This window comes from Prionailurus bengalensis, chromosome D3 (genome assembly GCF_016509475.1).
Source record: "Prionailurus bengalensis isolate Pbe53 chromosome D3, Fcat_Pben_1.1_paternal_pri, whole genome shotgun sequence".
In the NCBI taxonomy this organism is placed as follows: domain Eukaryota; kingdom Metazoa; phylum Chordata; class Mammalia; order Carnivora; family Felidae; genus Prionailurus; species Prionailurus bengalensis.
The window spans coordinates 45,076,654-45,098,671 of NC_057356.1; the positions used below are offsets into that span (position 1 = coordinate 45,076,654).

At 40.9% G+C, this 22,018-nt stretch overlaps 1 pseudogene; it reads right to left on the bottom strand.

Annotated features, from left to right (window-relative positions):
• Positions 1-16,322, bottom strand: part of LOC122469994 — a 34,412-nt pseudogene extending 18,090 nt beyond the window's left edge.
• Between the last annotated feature and the right edge of the window lie 5,696 nt (positions 16,323-22,018).

The following is a 22,018-nucleotide window of genomic DNA, read 5'->3' on the forward strand; positions in this document are numbered from 1 at the left end:
TGTATACAAATGCCTGGAGCATTGCAGGAAATCAATAAATATCTATAAAATTGAATTGAATAATTTGGGCAAACAAGCTGGGCTTATTTCAGATTTGAGTGAGAGAGATAAAAAGAGAGAGAGTAAATGATCCCAATCCAAATATAATGCTTTATTAAAACAACAAGCATAAATTTGAAGTGGTCACTGATTACTAGCACCTGTGTATGCTTTGCAAGACTGATGCAATACAGAGTAAGAAAGAACAGCTTTCTGCATCATTTCACTTCTAACATCAGAACAGAAGCGGGGGGAGAAGTCTGACCATGGTCTAATTCCTCCGTGACTGGTCTGCGACTATCTGTTCTAACCATAAAATTCTTGTTCTTGTCCAATTTCTCCTCTGTTTAATTATTCTTTAATCTCAGGGTGATTACATCCACCAATTTGTTTAAAAAAATGCTAGTATTTTCTATGTCAACACTCAAGTATAGTCTTCTCAATCCACTCCTTATGGGAAGTAGGCCTTTTTCTAGACATTTCTAGAAATTTAAAATTAGAGGTATGAACTTATTTCCTCGCTCAATTAGCACCAATTCCCTGAGATTGTACAGAGAGGCCTCCTGTTCTCATCTATACCATTTCCCAAATCAATGGCTTGGATGGCCAAGGGTTAATCTTCTTGGTACAATGTGAATTCTTACTAATTGGAGACAGACCAGGGTGTACTATCTTTATCATGACCTTTTCTCCTAGACCTTGGGCCTATTTCACTTCAGGGTTCAGAGTTCAGCTTCTGCTCTTAAATCTTAACACGGAGTTATTTTCTTCAAACGCCAAACTACAAGTGACTGTTGCCCTGGAAGGATATCTGCCATGTATTTGTAAATAATTGTAGGGTTTTCTTCTTACCCTCTACTCTACCCGCCTCTTACCTTCCTATCATTCTATATCCCTCCCCCGCCTTTGAAGTAAGATCAGTTTTTGTCTTAATAGATGAACCCGAGAACAGTTCTCAGAAGGTCTGACAACACAGCAATGGATAAAATAAATCGCACTACATGTTGTCATTCAGCAAAGCCGTTTACAGACAGAGCTATTTTGAAGCCATTAAAAAATGCTATTCATCTCGAACTTGCCATCTGCCTTCTGTTTCTGGACTCGTCTATTGCGTTAGCTAAGAGATTAGTCTCAGCGGCCAACTTCCCTCTAGCTCTCCCGTGACACTCGGGGAGACTCTTATGGGAAGAAGGCAATTTATTTTCACCGAACGAACACATGGCTAACTATACACGGCAATTATACAAAGCAAATGTATCAACTTCTGCCACTGGAGGCAGGGGTTCCCTTTCTGGTCATTAATAATGAATGCTCTTCAGTAAGTAGGGAAACATTTACCAAATAAAATGGCCTGTTATAGATGATCCCCCAGGCAGCTGAGAAACCGCATGACCATTGAGGAAAGAGGGAAACCGACAAGACTGAGCTGCCTCACGACCGCGCTTGGTTGTCCTGGAAGCATCTCCAAACCGGCAGAAGATGTGACTCATTGGCTCTTTGTGCAGAAAATGTCTAGTCCGAAAAGAAGTGGCCTGGTCTTTCTATATTGCTATTCCATTGCTTCCTTTCCTGGCAGCTGCGTAATTGGGAATGCCGTGAAATCAAAACGAGGAGCAAGTAAATTAGAGCCGGGAAGTGTCAAGTTGATCTACTGTGGCTTTGTGGGGCAGGAGTGCCTGGCAAATTCAGATTTCTCTCCGAGCCCCCTCTCACCACTTCACCCACCACTTAAAATGCTTATTCCTTGTGCTCCTGGATCTCTCTGGAGCCTCCCGTTTGCTCTAATGCTTAGGCTATGACTTGGTCCACAGTCACTCATTCAGTGTACTCCTTTGCAGGCATTTTAATGAACAAAATCCCTGAAAAGGTGCTGACATTTTAATGCCTCCTACTGATACTTTATATTGAGGCAACAAGCTTTGTACTGCCTTCAAAGCCCTTGCAAATCCAAATGCTCTGGGGTCTTAGCTACCTTGCTCACACAGGGGGTGTAATTAAAAGAGACATGGAACATATGCACTTACACCCCGTTTTCATATTGAAGACAGCTGACCATTGCCTAATTAATTTTCAACACCCTTACGAGGTGGGTGTATATTGCCCTTCCTTTACAGATGGAGGACTTCAGGCAGCGGAATGGTAAAATCCAAAGCCTCAGGACAGAAACTGCGCCTTTGATGAATTCTGCAAAGGGCCTAACGGTGATTGGTTAAAAACAACACCAACAACATTAATAATAGTGTGATGAAACCTGTGGCTTCTCAGCTGGCCCAAAATGTGAACTAGCTCTAGGGGTTTTTAAACTCCATGAAAATTTTGGTCTACTTGATCATAGTTTTGTCAACTGAAGGCATATATGCATCTCTTCTGATAAGCCACAAAGGATGGATGGGATGATGAGAACCAACCTGGCAAGTCTACACTGGCCTTGAATTTCAAGGCACTTTAAAAACTTTTGAAATGTTACTAAATTCTTAAAAAATTAGTCATGAGACACATATTCACAGAGGAGCAATTATGTGCAAAGCACTGAGCGAGGTGTTTAGTCTCTTTCTTATTGGATGTACTGTCCGATGGGAGATAAGACATAGGTGATCGCTCTGCAAAGTAATTGCACATAAGGGCAAACCCAGCCTGTTTTGGGAGTGGACTCCTATGAGGAACACCTAATCGAGGCTTGGGGAGTAGGAAAGGTTTCCCAGAGAAAACCATATCAAACCATATCTGATAGCTTACGGACTGGTAGAAGTCAACCAGGGAAAGGAATGGGACTTTGGTAGCGGCATATTGGGCCCGCGGGCAGTCATTTTAAAACTGCAGAGGAGACAATGAAAATGCAACATTAGTAAAGGCTGCTCAGTTGGGTTAGGCTAAGTGTATCCTGTTAAAAAACAACCCTCTTGCCTTTAGAAGTGAGGTCTCCTTCTAAAGGAGATGGTCCAAGCAACTGATTTCAGAAATACAACTGATGAGGGGCGCCTAGGTGACTCAGTCAGTTAAGCATCCAAACTTCAGCTCATGATCTCACAGTTTGTGAGTTTGAGCCCCGCGTCGGGCTCTGTGCTGATAGCTCAGAGCCTGGAGCCTGCTTTCGATTCTGTGTCTCCCTCTCTCTCTGCCCCTCCCCCACTTGCACTCTGTCTCTCTGTCTCTCAAAAATAAATAAAACATTAAAAAAGAAAAAAGAAATACAACTGATGAGAACATGGGGCTTCTCTATATGCTCTCAGGAAAGAAGAAGTATAAAAGGCAATTAGTGTTAAAATTGTGTGAAGAAATAAGTTCATACCTGCAATTTTAAATTTCTAGAAATGTCTGGAAAAAGATATACCTCCCACCAGAAGCAGTTTTAGAGGAACATACCAGAGAGATGCAGATTTCCCTTGGAAGCTAATGGGAAACTTAAATGATCATAAAGAGAGGAGGGAAAAAGAAAGAAAAGAAGGAAAGAAAATACAGGATTGGCAACCCAGTTCATATGTAATGTGAGTAATCAATGTGGTAAGAGAATTTGAGAAAAACCTTCTGAAAGAAGCAAATAAAAGTTGACCCTTAAAATGGATTTCATACTGGTTCATTATTCATTATTTCAACTATTTTCTCAGCTTATGAGAGCATAATTCATAGAAAAAAAACTTAGTAGTAGTCATTCAACAGAACCAAGCATTTCTTTCTCTTTGTTACAGACAAGCAATGTCAGACACAAGGAATTAAAAGGGCATTTTAAATTTCATTCAGGAGACTTCTGGGGAAAGTTGGAAAAATAGATACAAGATTATAATACCTCTCGGAGCGCCTGGGTGGCTCAGTCGTTTGAGCTTCCAACTTCGGCTCAGGTCATGATCTCACGGTCTGTGAGTTCGAGCCCTGCATTGGGGTCTGTGCTGACAGCTCAGAGCCTGGAGCCTGCTTCAGATTCTGTGTCTCCCTCTCTCTCTGACCCTCCCCCTTTCATGCTCTGTCTCTCTCTGTCTCAAAACTAAATAAACATTGAAAAAAAATAATACCTCTCTCATCCCAAACTTAATGAAATGGAATGGACAATAAATAAATAAACCCAATAAATGGTATAGGAGCATTGTTTTAACTTTGGAAAGTGTCTAGAAACAGAAGACTCTGGAAATTGATGCCTGCCTCAATATAAAATCCCTCCAGAAAGAATTCTGTGGAGATGATGCACAGACAAAAGTCTCCTTAATTGTGCCCTCTCCCATTCTACCACCATTTTGGAAATGGGATATGCCACCCAGGGGTGAAAATGAACCATGCCTTTCCAGGGAGTTCTTCCTTGGCACCCTAGATAAATAGTACTCAGGTGTGAAGGAAGAAACCAGTATGGCTCCCCATTTCTTTTTCTCTGACTGGAAGGAAAGCCCCAAGGATGGAATGAAGGTACATCATATCCAAAACCTTTACTTTCATTATTTCACTCAAACTGGGAGTGAAGAGGCATTCACAGCTGGGGAGAAGCATGTAAATCAGGAGATCTTTTTTTTTTTTTATGTTTATTTATTTATTTTGAGAGAAAGAGAGAGGCAGAGAGAGAGGGAGAAACAGAATCCCAAGCAGGCTCCCCGCTGTTAGCACAGAGCCTGACGCGGGGCTCAAACTCATGAACCATGAGGTGATGACCTGAGCCGAAATCAAGAGTCAGATGCTTAACCTAATAAAGCACCCAGGTGCCCTGCCAGGGGAATTTTTTAAAACTAGAGCAGATTGTCTCCAACAGAAACAATGATTTGGTGGCTAAGCTTGAATTGGGGTAATACTTCAAAATATGAGGGCATCTCTCAGGAGAACAAGATGCACTAGAACTTTTAACAGAATTCCAGGGAACAGGACTGAACCAGAGATTAAATTCACCAACTGTAATTAAATATAATCCTGGATACAATTCTTCTTGCTCCAGCAAGAGGAAAAGAGAAAGTAGAACACAAGCTATTAGAACACAGACAGAGAGGGGCGCCTGGGTGGCTCAGCTGGTTGAGCATCTGACTCTTGATTTCAGCTCGGGTCATGATCCCAGGGTCGTGGGATCGAGCCTTGAGTTGGGCTCTCTCTCATTCCCTCTGTCCCTCTGCCTGTCTCCCCTACTCACACACGCACATGCTCTCTAAAAACAAAACAAAACAAAACAAAACAAAACAAAACAAAACAAAACAACACTGACAAAGGTAAGAGATGGAGAAGACATCAGAGAAAAATATGTAATAATTGGGCAATTAAAATATCTGGATAGAGCTGTCCCCATCAAATAAGAATAAAATAAAAAGAAATGACACTACAATTATGTAGTGATACTCTAGCAAAAAAGGGAAGAAGCTTTGAAAGACCTATGAAGAAATCATTCTTCAGGAAGACAACAGAACAGGAATACTTTCTGTTACCAATCCTCTATATCCTCAAAGTACCGAGAAAAAGGATACGAAATCTATAAAACAAAAGTTCCAAACTAGATGTGGAAATTTCTTGGTTTAGAGTGAAACAGTTTTTAATAGTTACGTAGTATCCCATCATCCCATTGATACATACTGATGTAGTTCCCATATTTTTTGTTATTTAATGACTGCACTAAAATTTAAAGGTCTCTGTATGACAAAAGAGCTACAAAGATTAAAAAAGTAGAAACTAAAAATAGAACTACCCTACAATCCAGCAGTTGCACTATTAGGAATTTGCCCAAAGGATACAAACACACAATTTTGAAGGGGGTACATGCAATCCAATGTTTACAGCAGCATTATCAACAAGAGACAAAGTATGGGGAAAGCTCAAATGTGCACCGACTGATGAATGGATAAAGAAGTTGTAGTTATATGTACAATGGAATATTACTCAGCCATCAAAAAGAATGAAATCTTGCCATTTGCAATGACACGGAGCTAGAATGTATTATGTTAAGTGAAATAAGTCATTCAGAGAAAGACAAATAACATCATTTAGCTCATATGTGGAATTTAAGAAACAAAACACATGAACATAGGGAAAGGGGGGAAGAGAAGAGAGGAAAACAAACAAGAGATTTTTTTTTTAAGTTTATTTATTTATTTTTGAGAGAGAAAGAGCAAGTGAGCACAAGCTGGGAAGGGGCAGAGAGAGAGAGGAAGAGAGAGAATCCCAAGCAGGCTCCACATCATCAGCAGCAGAGCCCGATGTGAGGCTCCAGCCCATAAACCACGAGATCATGACCTGAGCCAAAACAAACCAAGTCTGAAGCTCAACCGACTGAGCCACTCAGGCGCCCCAAGAAACTCTTTTTTTTCTTTTTTACTTTTTAAAAAATGTTTATTTATTTATTTATTTAAGAGAGAGAGAGAGCACAAGCAGGGGAGGGACAGAGAGAGAGAGAGAGATAGAGAGAGAGAGAATCTGAAACAGGCTCCAGGCTCTGAGCTGTCAGCATAGAGCCTGATACGGGGTTTGAATTCATGAACCGTGAGGCCATGACCTGAGCCAAAGTCAGATGCTTAACCAACTGAGCCACACAGGCACCCCTAAGAGACTCTTAGAGATAGAGAACAAACTGGAAAATAGTGTGGCAGTTTCTCAAAAAATTGAAACCTTACCCTATGAGCCATCAATTGCACTCTGCATTTATGTCAGAGAAGTGAAAAGTTGTGTCCACACAAAAACCAGTACATGTTTATGGCAGCTTTATTTACAATAGCCCAAAACTGGAAACAACTTAAAGGTCCTACAGCAAATAAATTGAATTAAAAAAATTTTTTTTAAACATTTTTATTTATTTTTGAGAGACAGAGCAGGAGCGGGGAAGGGGCAGAGAGAGAGGGAGACTTAGAATCCAAAGCAGCTCTAGGCTCTGAGCTGTCAGCACAGAGCCCCACTTGGGCTTGGACCCACGAACTGTGAGATCATGACCTGAGCCAAAGTCAAACGCTTAACCGACTGAGCCACCTAGGCGCCCCCTTATGGCAAGTAAATTATTAAACACAGTTCAGTAATCTATACTATGGGATACTACTCAGCAATAAAAAGGAACAAATGATTGATAAAAGCAACAACTTGGTTGGATCTCAAGGGTATTCTGCTGAGTAAAAAAAGCCCATCTCCAAAGGTCATCTACTGCATGGTTATATTTATATAATATTTTCAAAATGACACATAATTATAGAATGGAGAACAGAAGTAGCAGTCAAGGGTTAGGGATGGTAGGGGTGGCAGGTGTGACCGTAAGGGACCGAGGAGGGAGATCTTTGTGCTGATAGAATAGTTCTGTATCTTGACTGTGGCATGGTGGATGAATCTCTATGTGCTATAAATGACATGGACTATACACACTTTATCTCAAGGTCAATTTCTGATGTTGATATGGTACTCTACTCACGTAAGCTACAACCATTGGGACAAACTGACTGAAAGGTACACAGACCTCTCTGTACTATCTTTGAAACTTGCTGTAAATATGTAATTATTTACATATTATTGAATTATTATTGAAATACAAAGAACAAAAACCCCAACAGAGTATGATTTGTTTAACCCATCAGATCGGAAAACACTTTAAAATTTGATAAAAGTAACTGTTGGTGAAGTGCCAGAGAAGAGGTACAGTCATTCCAAAGGGTAATTGATAGTGTCTATTACAGATAAATATAGGACCCTTCTAGCAGATCTCAGGCGTTTCAAAGAAACACCCATGTACAAAGGAGAGGGACACACCAGGATTCCCCACAGCTTTGCTTATAAGGATGAGAAATTAGGACAACCTAAATGTCCATCAAAATTGGACTATTAAGAAAATTATGGCGTGTTCATATAATTAAACATAGAAGTTCAAAGGAATTAATTGTATTCGTATGTAGCAGTATGAGAAGATTTCAAAAATACAATGCTGCTTTAAAAAAGCCAATTACAGAATGGCATATATGGGGTAACACCATTTTTAGAGCAAATGTATAAAACGATGTACTACATTTTCTTTAGGTAAATATATATGAATTAAAGATGCTAAAGTCAAAGGTATAAAATACCTCACACAAAAATCCTAACTGTGCTCACATTTGTTAAGGAGAAGAGGGGAACATGAGAATATATTCATCAGGCATCACTTGGGTACTTGAAACTAAGATGACTCTAGAGTTATTTTTTATGTTTATTTTAGTTTTGGGTTGTAGAAGCAGTTCACCCCAAAACAGAGACTATTGATATGTTGTGTTTTTCCTTTCGACTGTTTTCCTGCGCATATTTTAACTAGTTTTGAAAATGTGTGTGTGTGTGTGTGTGTGTGTGCGTGTGTGTGTGTGTGTGTGGTGTGTTTGATTTTGAATGCAGCATTTGTAGAAACTTAACAAAAGCCTTATTCCATGGTATAAATACTGCAAAGACATTATAACAATACTTATTATTAATTGAGCACCTATTATTTACAAAGTTACTATCCTATGTGATGCACACATTATTTCTAAATGTCACCACAATCCTATAAATTGCTGTTCTTTTCATTTTCTTGTGGACAAACTGAAGATGATACTGAAGCCAGAAGAGCTTAAGCAATTTGCGCAAGGTTGTAAATTTGGCCAGAGCAAAGAGCCTGGACTTCTCTCCAAATGAGGTGCCTTCAAGCTCATGCTAGGGCTTTAAGTGAGTTTAGCAGTCTTGGTCCCCTGTAGATAGTTTGGCAACATTAAAGCTGAAACACTTCCTCAAAGCCAACTGTGCAAATTCCCATGATTCCCTGCCAATTAGATGGACCAAGGAGGGAAACAGATTGCCTCTCCTCAGATGGGAAAAAGGGAATGTCACAACAAGACTGTCCCTTGAGGGGCCAAACCTTGATAAAAATCATTCTTCTTAAGCACCCACTTCACCACCACTTTCCTCAGGAGACAGCTGAAGGAAATAGTAGGTGCCTCCTGAAAACAGCCAATAAAATATCCAAGAGAGAATACGGAATAGTCTCCATTGACAAACACCCCCAAGAGGGGATGTCTTTTTATTTAAAAAATTTTTTTTTTACATTTATTTATTTTTTGAGGAGGGGGAGGGGCAGAGAGAGGGAGACAGAGGGTCCAAAGTAGGTTTGCGCTGTGAGTGCAGAGCCTGATGTGGGGCTTGAACTCACAAACTGTGAGATCATGACCTGAGCAAAAATCAGGAGTCAGATGCTTAACCAACTGAGCCACCCAGGCGCCCCTTGAGATGCTTGATAATAGGTTTACATCGTCTTCCAGGTCCTTGGCCTAACAAGGACAGCGGCGACAAAAGAAATGACAACAAGAGCTAGTACTTACATGTGCACACGTGGCAAGCAGTGTTCCAAGCAATATTAATAGGGGCACATGACACGATAACATCACGCATAGTACAGTACTGTCAGAAGCAAGAACTTGTTATCCATTATTGGCATACTTTTAAAAAATCGGTCAAATTACTAGCACATAGGCTCTGCTCAAAAGGCCCTACACAGCTGTCAGTCACCCACACACCTATGGGGAGAAATGATGACACTGCGGCTCTGACGTGTGACTGCAATGACATGATCCACCTGTGCCGAGAGGGTGCTGTGCAAAGTGTCCATCTGTGCAGGCTCAGGGGCAGCCATGATGTTAGTATCCATTGCCCCATTTAGCATTTGCAGCCTGGATGGCGATTCTGAATGATCTTTCCCTAAGACACAGATAAAATTGCTGCTTTCCAGGCAGGAGTTAGTCCTGTGGGTGCATGTGAAACGTCCACTACTCAGGGTGGGAAACCAGCCAATCTCACATTGTGCTTATCTATTGTGCTTATGGTTTAATTTCATACAGGTGCTGACTGTTAGCAGTACAATCCTTTCCCCGAAGAAATAATTATGCAAAAAGCAAGAGGAGGAGCAAGCAAATGTGCTCATTCAGTACCACCTGTCTTCTTGGAGGAAATAGGAATGTATCTTTTCTCCCTTCTTGAGGGGGATCTTCTGAGAAACGAAAACTCTTCTTTTTTTCCAAATAGTAGTTGACCCGTAATTAGCCCCATTTATCCTTTGGAGATGTTAAATATCGTGTTTTCTCCACTTAACAAATGAGAGAATTAGTAGCTTGTCTTTTCTTACACAATCAAAAGTCAGCTCTAGGAAGTCTTTGACCTTGAGACCAAGCCATTCAGTTAAAGTGGAAGGTTGAGCAATGATCTAGCTCACTTGAGTAAGTATGTAGACAGTCCGTGTAGGTCACTGGGACCAGAATTCCAACAGGACCAGAATTCCTTCGGAATCTCAATTCATAGATCTCTCTCCAAATGTTCTAGCAGAGTGATTCACACCCCAGAAGAGGATTCCCCCCAGCCCCCAGAAAGCATATCAGAAATTCAGGGAAGGAGGAAAGTTTGAAAATGCAAGTCAATTTCATGTATGAAAAAGGAAAGAAGATGCCTATTGATTTTATACAGGAAGATGAGTAATCAAAATCAGTCTCTTTGAGGATAGCAAGACATTTTATTTTTTTCCAGAAGTGGGCGTTGGCTTAGATATATTGCTCTAAAGTTTAAATGTTCAAGTCTAGATTGACACTTGATGTGTAGGAAGCTCAGAGATTAGACAAGCAGGCTTTGGAGCCAGACTGTCTGGGTTCAAATCCTGGTTCTACTGTCTGAGATAAGTTGCCTTAAACTTTCAAAACCTCCATTTCCTCACCTGAAAGTGAAGATGTAGTAATAAGGTGTCTTGGGAATTAAATGGTATGGTGTATTTTAAGCATATAGAAGTGTTGCACACATAGGGAATATTCAATGATTATAGCCATTATTACTAAACCATTACTTGATTAATAAAGCATTATTATTAAACCTTGATTATTAAATCATTCTTTGATTTCCTGTTTTGCCCTTGTCCTATTAAGTCTTTCCAGGACCTTCAAGTTCTTGTTGAATGTTCAGGGCTATTCAAAATATATTTTCTCTAGTTCTTTTTTTAAAAATTTTTTTTTAACATTTATTTATTTTTGAGACAGAGAGAGACAGAGCATGAACGGGGGAGGGTCAGAGAGAGGGAGACGCAGAATCTGAAACAGGCTCCAGGATCTGAGCTGTCAGCACAGAGCCTGACGCGGGGCTCGAACTCACAGACCGTGAGATCATGACCTGAGCTGAAGTCGGCCACTTAACCGACTGAGCCACCCAGGGGCCCATATTTTCTCTAGTTCTAAGAAACACATAGGGATAGAGAAGTTCATCAGACATAGTTCTGGTGATACAATAATATACTTTGTGTTCTCTGTACTTCTCCCTATTTGTAATGAATACATTTTTGAACCCCCTAATTTTTCCTTTTACCCACCATGGTTCAGACACTATTATTTGTCTACCCAACATTCACTCTCCAATCCTTACATCCTTGTTAATGGAGCCACTGGGCATCTTCCCACTGCCATTTACCCCAGGGGAAATTGGGCCTTATCCCCAGCTATAGAGGATGGATCCTGGGTAGTTAAAGCTAACCATGATAGTTCCATTTCCCATTCTGAATCTCAGATGATGTGAGAGAAAAACTCGAGTCTCTTCATTAGCCATCAGCCCCAGACAACTATTGCTCATGGGAAGATATATGTGAGCAATACCACAGCAAACACCACACAGATCGAAGCCACTTCTTTTAAATTTCTAATCTTTTTCTTCCTCTACCTCCACCCCCAAATTACTCTCTTTTTTTCTGTAGCTCATTTCCATTTGGATAAACACATAATTGTTTTCCATGAGGCAAAAATAAAATAAAATTAGAAAGATGTGTAACATGCTGAGAAGTCATTGGGATCTTCTACGTTCTTTACTTCTAAGAAAAATACACAGAAAGGGATGCCATTTCATCCCCTTGTCATTGTCTTGGTCTTGCTTGTATGTGACACCTGGAACTACTGTTGCCATCTTAAAACCAGGAAGATAGGCCAGGTGAAGGCAAAGTTGACAGCCTGAAGGTGGCATAATGGAAGGATGTTAAGAACCTGGGACCTTGATGACATGCTCAACCACTGAACCAACCAACCAACCAACGTGAAACCCTTAACTGCCGTTGGTCTTATTCTTAGGTAATGCATTTCCTTGTATTTAACCCAGACTGAGTTAGTGTTTTCTATCATTTGTATGTTAAAGCGTACTAACACATGGCATATGAAATCCACATTAAAATGTCTTAAAATAAACTAGAAGTCAAAAGTGTCTCTCTTAGGGTCTTAACATTGCTCTTGATTTCTTGCAATACCCCCTTCTGTGCACATCAACTGTAATCCTACCAGTAGGGAGCCTCGGTGGCTCAGTCAGTTGAGCATCTGGCTCTTGGTTTCAGTTCAGGTCGTAATCCCAGGGTCATGGAATCGAGCTCCACATGGGGCTCCGCAAGGAATGTGGAGCCTGCTTGGGATTCTCTCTCTTACTCCCTCTTCCACTCTCCCTCATGCATATGTGTGCTCTCTCTGTCTCTAAAATAAAGAAAAAAATTTTAAGTAATCCTCACAGCAATCTTCCAAAACATGTTAGAATCCAGACATTTGTCCTCAGCTCCACTGCTGTCATTCTAGTCCAGGACACTGTCATCCCTCTCCTGTACTACAGCAATAGCCTCATAGCCAAGCCACCTGCTTCCATGCTTGTCCCCATTCCTATAATCTATTATTTTCAAGATCGAGATAAAATTCCCATAACATAAAACTTACCATTTTAACAATTTTAAGGTATACAATTCAGTGGGTTTTAGTATAGTACCAGTGTAGTGCAACCAATCACAACTATCTAATACTAGAACATTAATATCACTCCCCCCCCCAAAAAAAAATCCCATGCCTCATTAACAGTCACTCCCCATTTCCTTCTCTGCCCAGCCCCTGGCTGGCACTAATATGCTCTATTCTTAGCACAGCAGCTGGAGGGATGTTTTTCAAAGATAAATCAGATCATGCCATTTCCCTGCTTAAAACTCTCCCAAAAACTCTGAGCAAGTTTCAGATCCTTAGCTTGACCTAGAAGACCATTCATGGTCTGTCTACCTCTCCAATGTCATCTTGCTCCATTTGCTTGCTAGGTTCTGGCCATGCAAGCCCTCTATGTGTTTCTTGAACACACCAGCTGATTCCTACTTCAGGGCCTTTTTTTCACTTGCTCCCATTCCTCAGATGAACTTTCCCACTTTGTGGATGGGTGCCTTCTCATTGTTCGGGTCACACTTGGACTGTTCCCTCCTCAGAGAAGCCTCCCTGACCCTACTGCTCTTCGACATTCCTCCTTTTAATTTTCCTCATTTTTTGGTAATATGAAGTCCATAGTTGATATAAATTTCTTTAGTTTTTGGGGTGGCTGGCTGTCTTGGTTGATAGTGCATGTGACTCTTGATCTTGGAGTTATGATTTCGAGCCCAATGTTGGGTGTAGAGGTTACTTTAAAAAAAAAGAGGCAAATCTCCTTAGATTTTGCCTCATGTCCTTTATCTTCTAGGACCCCGTCCAGGATTTCACATTACATTTAGCTATCATGTGTCCTTAGGTTTCTCTTGGCTGTAACAGTTTCTCAGACTCCATTTTTGATGACCTTGACAGTTTTGAGGAGAACTGGTCAAGTATCTGTAGGATGCCCCTCTAGTGGAATTTGGTGTTTTTCTCATGATTAGACTGGGGCTGTGGGTTTCTGGGAGATATGGCCCAGAGGGAAGGTGGCATTTCATTACATCATGTCAAGGGTTCACATTCATTTTTATTAGCTGTCGCTCCCACTGTTAGAATGTTAAGTTCCACAAAAGTAGAGACTATTTTGCTCATAGTTTTATTTCTAGAACCTTGAATAGCATGTAGTACATAGTAAACCTCTTTAATTATTAGTTGATGGGATTAATGAATAAATTAGAGAAAAATGACCAATATACTGCCTACTGCTTTTGCATGTGAAATGAAATATGGGTCAAGAAGATTCGTTGAGCATAGGTCAAAGGCACTAAAACCCTTTCAAATAATATGGCATATCCGTGAGATAAATCTAAACCTTCATGCGAATAAATAATTAACCCGAGGCCAATAGTACACTCAAAATCATTAATGAATATTGATTTTCCTTCTCTGTAGGGCTGCTTCTCTCTGCTGCACCACAATGCCATTTACAGAGCCAGCCATGATTCATTGTGTTTTATTTCATTTCTACCCAGGGTCTTCTTTCTCTTGAATGATGCTAGCCTCTGCGAATTAAAAAATGTATATCTATTTGGCTGAGTTGGCCTATACATGAGAAGGGTGATTTCATGTAGGTGAGTTTTGAGCGGCAGAACAATGAGCTCATGCATGATGGGAAGCTTGGCTTGCCCGGGAGAGAATTCAGGAAGAGGATTACTGAGCCCCTGTAGCTGCATCAAGGGCTCAGCCAACTGACTTCATGGATGTACAGGAGCAGGAGGAGGAGTCTGTTGGCAGCCAGCTAAATGTCTTTCCAGGAACACGGTGGAAACTGATTAAATATATATACCATCATATGAATTGATAGAGGGAACCCGGGGGATGTCTCCGGCCATTAGAACACCAAACACCAGTGGGGGCTCCCTGGTGATCATGAAGGAAGTTTGTTTTCTGGCATGAGCTCTCAGAGAATAAAATCCCTGAAAGGAAGAACTATTTGTATTCCATTCAGATTTCATTTAACCTTTTCTTTTGGAAGCCCCAGTAAGAAAGGCACATTTGTCAAGGCTTCAGGATGAATGGGGAAAGCTTTTGTGCATTAAACTTGCAGATATCTAGAAGGACTTACTGGAAAGGCAGCCCTGGGCTGGGAGTAGGAAGACATCCACTCTAGCTGGCCAGGCAGTGGGGGTTCTCAGCTATTATCACCTCCATTGAGTCAATTTCCTGACCGAGCATAATCCCCCAACCAATTGATTTGAACGTGAATTCCCTAGGTAATTAACAGCATTGGGTATGGCTGGTCAGAATATTTGTTTTTCCCAGCATCCCTCAGAGTATGTGACTTAAAGATCAAATACTAGAGAGTTATCGAAGAAGTTTAACACATTTCGCTTAACTCATACTATTATGACATATTTTGTGTTTGCGTGACTCTAAGATGCCATTGGTGGTGGCTCTAGGGATTTAATACACAGCCTTTGGGGGAAAACAATCACAACAAGACACATTCCAGTTTCATAAATGTTAGTATGAGGGAAATCTATGATATAGAGCTGAAATTTGGGACGTCAGACAGCAACAGAGTGCTTGCGGTGCTCCCTGGGACCTCAGTCTGCAGGGCTCATACATCTCACAGGCAACCACAGTGCTTCCTGGGTGCCGACATTAATGCTTAGTGTTCCAGGTTTTCCAGGATTCCTCAAATTTAGCTGGTCTTGGAGGCTGCCTGGAAAACCATCTTGGTGCCATCTCCCCTCTGGCTACTCTGCTTGCTCAAGCTGGATAGTAGTGGTGGTCTGCTAGGCCTCTCTGTTCCTAAACCCTTCTCTAGAAGGTACAAGAATTCAATCCTGCTGTCACTGCTGGCCACTTTCTGTTTCTCACCTATCTGGTTTCTTGTGTCGACCAACATCAGTCTCTACCTTCAGTGAATTCTCTAAGGTTCCCTCTGTCTATTCAGTCTTCAATCCCCACCATTCTCTATATTGTATCCTTTACTGCATTCCCAATACATTTCCATTTTTACCCAACATAGGCATTCTTTCTCTTCTCTTAAAAAAAAAAAGAAGAATTCTGGGCTTTTCCATATTTGCTATAACATACTAAAGCTCCACTAACACTACCACACCAACAACTAGCATTTATTGAGCACTTACTGTGTACTAGACACTGCGTTATGTGTATATGGCCTCATAATTCACTGTAATTCTGAGGCAGATTCTATTATTATCTTCTCTTACACACAAGGAAAATGAAGCATGGTGTGTAGATCACTTGCCCACATTGATACAGCTAGAAAAGGAAGGGCCAAGATTCCACCAGGTCTGCCTGGTTGCATGGAACAACCTTATAACCAGCACTCTGCAAGACTTCTCCCTCTGCTAGAGGTCTGCAGCTGTTGTACAAATAGCCTCTGTGAGTGGGCTCCTTGGCTGGATGGAGAGGTGAAGGGGAGAGAGGATTTGAAGATAAAGCCCAGGTTCCCAGCTTGAATAACTGAGTAGATAGTGATACCTTTCATCCATGTCACAAATTCAGAAAGAGGTTCGCGAGGACTTTGGCATATACCTTCTCCACTGTGAATCCCATCATCTTCTTGAAGAATTTCAAGTCCAACTCACAGTCTGACCTCACACTTCGGCCAATCACGTTCTTGACCTCTTTGTCCGGTGACCTTTGGGTGGACTCCATGTCAGCCATGTGCCTTCTTGGCTGTGCTTGTTCCTTGTCTTCCTCAGAACTTTCCTCATAAGAAATCTCACGTTTGAACAGGGAATGTACCCTTCCTGTGTCCTGCCAGCACCCTCACTGTAGCTACTCACGCCACACATTCTTCTGCCTCAGTAAGACCACCAGGACTTCAGCCTATCTTTTTTCTCCGCATGTGTAAACTCTGTCCTGTCTTACTCTTTTTCCAAACCAGCCAAACCCCATGGATGGTGATTCCTACTTACTTCTGCAGCCTCTGCTTTTGCCATGGCCTTGTCTCTCTTTGTCTCCTTATTCTGGGTAAAACAAGAAGGAAAACAGAATTGTTTTCTGTTGTAGAGGGATTATGTAGAGGGATTATGACACTTTCAGTTCTAAAGCTTCTCACAGTCTCTTTGGTCCCCATTACTCTTCACATGCTGCTCCCTCTGTCTGAAATAGAAACAGAAATAAAAGGGTAAATGATCTAGTCTATCCTTTTAACAACAATATAACACGGATATTATTATCTCCATCTTATATGAGTATGTAACTAAAATAAGTTTTAGAAACTTGAATTTCTTTTCTCTCTTAAGGTTACATAGGTAATTAGGAGAATCAAGTCTCAAACATAGGCTTTCTAACTTCAATTCCTATTTGCCTTTCATTCGGCCTCAACATAGCCTGATTCATTAATCCCTACTGGTCCTCTAAGCCTCCCTTATAGTACCTGACATGAGAAGCCCTTACTGACTGCCTTTTCCAGATACAGGGTTGACTCAGTGCCCTCTTCTGGGCTTCCTTAGCACCTGTGCATTCCTCAGACTTAGCCCTTTCTGCACCCTTTGGAATGACAGGATATAGTGGTCAAGATCATATGTATTTGTATCTTTAAGACCACCTTGGGCTTAGTACATGGTAGACATTCAAACTCGGTTTCCCTTCCCCAAAGCCATGTAAAGGCCCCACTGGGCACTGCAACTCCGTTTCATCTTCTTGGGGCCATCTGAACTGCAAGAACCACACAGACGTTACTGTTCCTTTCAAGACCTTCAAAAGCTCCCAAGCCTATGTTTTCAGGAAGCCTTCAACATTCACCTTAGAAAATTCTAATCAATATTGCAAATTAAATGTATGCTTTTCTGGCCAAGCTACACTGCAAATGGAGGTTTTCACATGACACCTGAAAAACCTGTTAGCTGGGGAGGTTAATGACTGTCTCAGTTGTTCGGTGTTTGGCCCTGGCTTTTTAAAAAGCCCACAAGTGAATTTTACTGGTACGAGTAAAGGCTTGATGATAGCATAGTCTCCAGGGTAGAAGTGGTGATAGGGGCAATGGAGCAAAAGAACTCTTTCCATGTATTGCTTTCCTTAAAAGTACTGGCCTGGCCAAAGCCCTGCTTAGATGACTCATTGATCTCCGCCTTTGGCTCATGCCAGAGCCTCGCCTGCTGGGTTTTCTGAGTTTCTGGTGAAGCCTTCAGTGCGCCATGCAGGAAGTGAGGTCATGATTGTTTTGGCAGTTTGGGCGGCGTTTGTCCCCTGGTAGCAGCTGAAGTTTATCAGTAGGTTTAGCCTTTGCACTTTGAGAAACCAACTATTATCTCACCCACAATTTAGAATAATAAAAAAGTCCACGGCAGCAAAACGTGCAGTAAGTAAAGATAAAGAACAAACGAGGGAGAATCTGGTGTCCCTGTTGACATCAGCCCCCAGAGCACACATCCTATCCATGGTCTGATAGAATCAGCAAGAAAGCTCCTCCTGCATTCTCTTTCTTTCTGGAATAAGCTTCAGATGAATAAAATTTTTAGAGGGCATCTGAGAGCAGAGAAAATCATGTGACAACTTTAGTTAATAATTTAGATGCAGTTGCTTCCTGAAGTGACCTGTCATAGAGACACTAGTTTTAGGGATACTACTATTCTTCATGCTGGAGGCTTGTCTCCTCCCTGGGCATTGTCAGCAGAGCAGCTAAAAGATGGAGTAGGGCCCCTACAGTAGTTGCTAGAACTGGCTGGAAGAACCTGGGGGCTGTGGGTCGGGAATCCTGCATGGACTGTTCCTGCACCAGGAGGGACACTAACTGGATTTCCGAGTTGGTTCTAAGAGTGAGATTCTATAAGTCTGTGTGTTATACCAGGATTCTCTTTGTAACATTTTGCCCTATAGGAACGGCCAAGACTACAAAGTAACTAAAAAAATTTATTAAAGTCATTTCAAATCTTACTTTAACTATCCAAAGCAATGGAAAAGTAACATTATATTGCCATCGAAATTGTCTAAGATTGGTTAAATAGCTGAGACACTACACTCTTGTTAACTGGAGAACAAACACATAGATAAAAGCTGTTGAATAATTTATGATAATTCATCAAGCAAGTGGGGACTCTTTATGCAAATACAGTGATTCTGGCTTGACTTCTTCAAGTGCCTTTGTTTAGTTTTAAAATCTGGAATATATTGTGGGCCTTTGAACATGTAGTTATAAACCCAACACACACACATATATATATGGATTTATAGTTTAGGGGGGTCTAAAAGTTATTGTAGAAATGATTGGAGGTTCATCATGTTGGAAGATAAAAGAGAAGCTTGATACAAAGTGTGGACCTTACAAATCACCCTATGAACTTACTCATTCTGTAAACACCCTCACCTTCAAATCTCTTTTCCTTCTCTTTCTCCATTGTCCTGGCTTGGAAAACCCCAACCCGAGATGAACCCATCAAGCCACTGTTCAGGGCTTCGCCCTCATTCTCTCACCTAATGGGTTGGAGAAATCACTTACACAACCTTCATGCTTTTCCACCCTCATCCTTTCCAGCTGCCAGAACCGTGGACCCAATGACTGCTCCCTTCTTCTTGACTTCTTACCACTGTTTAAAAATATACTTTAAAGTTTTTTTGCCTCATTGTTTCAATGAAAACTAAGGCTTTTTCCCCCTTTTCACAGGGCTAAGATAACGCTTTTCACAGAAGCAGAACACAGTGATTTTACTGATGAACAAACCACTCAGAGAATGGACGCTCTTCCAAATTTTGGAGAGAGCCCTTCTGATACTGTCTCAAACAGAAGACCTATATTGCCACTATAAATGCTAGTGTCTTCAAACTGTGGTTCTTGAGTACCTAAAGAAATTCAGGGGGTGAGGTCAGCAGGCCCTGTAACACTCTGGGTCAGCCTTGGCGTTGACCATCAGCTGACTCCTCTTCATCACTCCTCAGAGGTTGAGACTTGAGGAGACAAGTGGGTTCATTTCATGAGTGAATCACAGGGCCTCAGAGAGAGATTTATAAATACCTGTGTGGTTTCCACTAAGATCTAAGTAGGTGTGGGTGGGACAGGGGAATGCCCGGTGTCTAGGGTGTCGACTGACAGGGAGCAGACATGATTCATGGGCCTAGTCTCTCTGGGAGGGAAACCCAATAGCTACCACACTTCCACAAATGCTTATCCCATGAACCTTCTGCCTGCAAATGCCTGCATTCATTTGCAGAGTTACTTTTTTACAGTAGCTTTTACAGCAATTGTTAACTTCCAGCTCTAGAAAAGAGTATGAGGGAGTTCAAGTCACTGCCAGTACCCCTGCAGGAAAAAGAACCAGCCCTCAAAACTGAGTTACTCACAATGTGAATTCATTGAGTAAATAAAGGCTGAATGATAATGGGAAGAGTTACTCATATACGGTAACAGACACTCACTGCCATCTGGCCTCTTCATACCCACATTGTTCCTTCCTCTAAATGAGGTTAATGGGAATTAATACATATGTATTAGGGAAAGGAAGAGTTCCTTGGGGACGTGAGCTAAATATCAGCACAGTGCTCTTCACTAGGTAGACATCAAGGGTGCTTGGGGAAGCACTGAGTCACGGTTGAAAGATAAATTACGTATAGATTAGTCAATATCTTGCCAATTACTCTATTCCTAAATAGGACATTTCTGAGAAAAATCCTGGCATCCAGCAGTTCAAACAGTGGCATTTTGTTATGCTATTTTACAGGGCAATTTCCTTCCATGTGGACTTGCACACAAATAGACAGCAGACACTTTTTTTTTTACATACAAGTAAAATACTTCAAAATTGTATCTGCAGTAATAGCAGTCATTGAGTAGGGAAATCAGTCATCACACGAGACATTGCTTGGTGAAGAATGTCCCTAAAATGTGTGATATTCTCGGCCAAGTGGTGCATTTCTGTCCTACCCAGTAAGAGCAGAGCATTTGAGCAGATCTTCTTGCATGTAATCTCTCTGATTTATATCAATGCCTTCTCAAGCCCATGCTGTTAATTATTTATACAATGCTCATATTGTGAAATATGTATCATGCATTATGAGCATTGGACAGGGCTTCTCTATGGCTTATATCATAGTGCTCTATCAACCCACTATATAAACAACCTCTCTCAGACATAGGCTTGCATGATTACCCTGATGAATTGATCTTGTTCAGACCCCGTGTACATATTAGAGCAATGTTTTATCAGTATATAGAGATATACACACACTCAATATTCACTGGTGTTAAGATAAATATTGTGACTTTGTGGTGAGGAAGGCCTCATTGCATCAGATGGTCCTTATCAGCCATGCAGATAGGAGTGAGTCAGCTTGTAGCTTGGTTGTCTTATTGTTTGGGGTGCTTCCCTTTCTCATCTAACCCAGAAAAGGGTTCTGTTCTTCATCAGATCAAACTCCTGTGGGATGGTCTAAGCCTGTGTCTACTGGAGAAATCTGAAAGCATTCAATCAGTCTAATTTGACTAAAGTCTCTACTCTGTTGACTTGCATTTATCGACCACTTAGCGGTGTATCTTGAGCACTGTGGGAGATATTAAAGAACAATAATCCTTTAACGAATGTAAGCATGAATTGTTCAAGATTGAAATTGTTTTTTAATAGCTTGATTGTGATATAATTCATATATCGTCCAATTTATCCATTTAAAATTTACAATTCAATGGTTTTTTAGTGTACTGAGAGCTTTGTAACCATCACCACAGCCAACTTCAAAATACCTTAGTACCCATAAAGATAGACTGTGTACTGATGAGCAGTCACTCCTCAACCCACTCCTCCCAAATCTCCTAGCCCCAGGCAAAAACGAATCTACTTTTTGACTGTGGTTTATCTGTTCTGGACATTTTCTACAAATAGAATCATACAATATGTGTTCTTTGTGAGCGGCTTTTTTCACTGGGCATAATGTTTCCAAGGTTCATCCATGTTGTAGCATGTATCAGTGCTTCATTCCTTTTCATTTTATTCCTTTTTAAATTTTTTATTCCTTTTTTTACAGTGGAAATAATATTCCATAATGTGGATATACCACACTCTACTTATCTATTCATAAATCAGTAGATATTTATATACTTTCCATGTTTTTTGCTATGAACATTTGCGTACAAGTTTTTGTCCTTACGTACAGTTTCATTTGTCTTGGATATATTGCTAAAAGTAGAATTCCTGGGTCATATGGTAATTCTATGTTTACTATTTTGAGGAATTTCCAGAATGCTTTCCAAAGTTACCGCACCATTTTTCATCACCATTTGCAGTACATAAGGGTTTCAATTTCTCTGTCCTTTTCAACACTTGTTATTATCTGTCTTTTTGATTACAGCCATCCCTATGGGAATGAAGTGTTATCTCATTGTGGTTTTGATTTGTGTCTCCCTAATATCTGCACTATTAATGTTGATC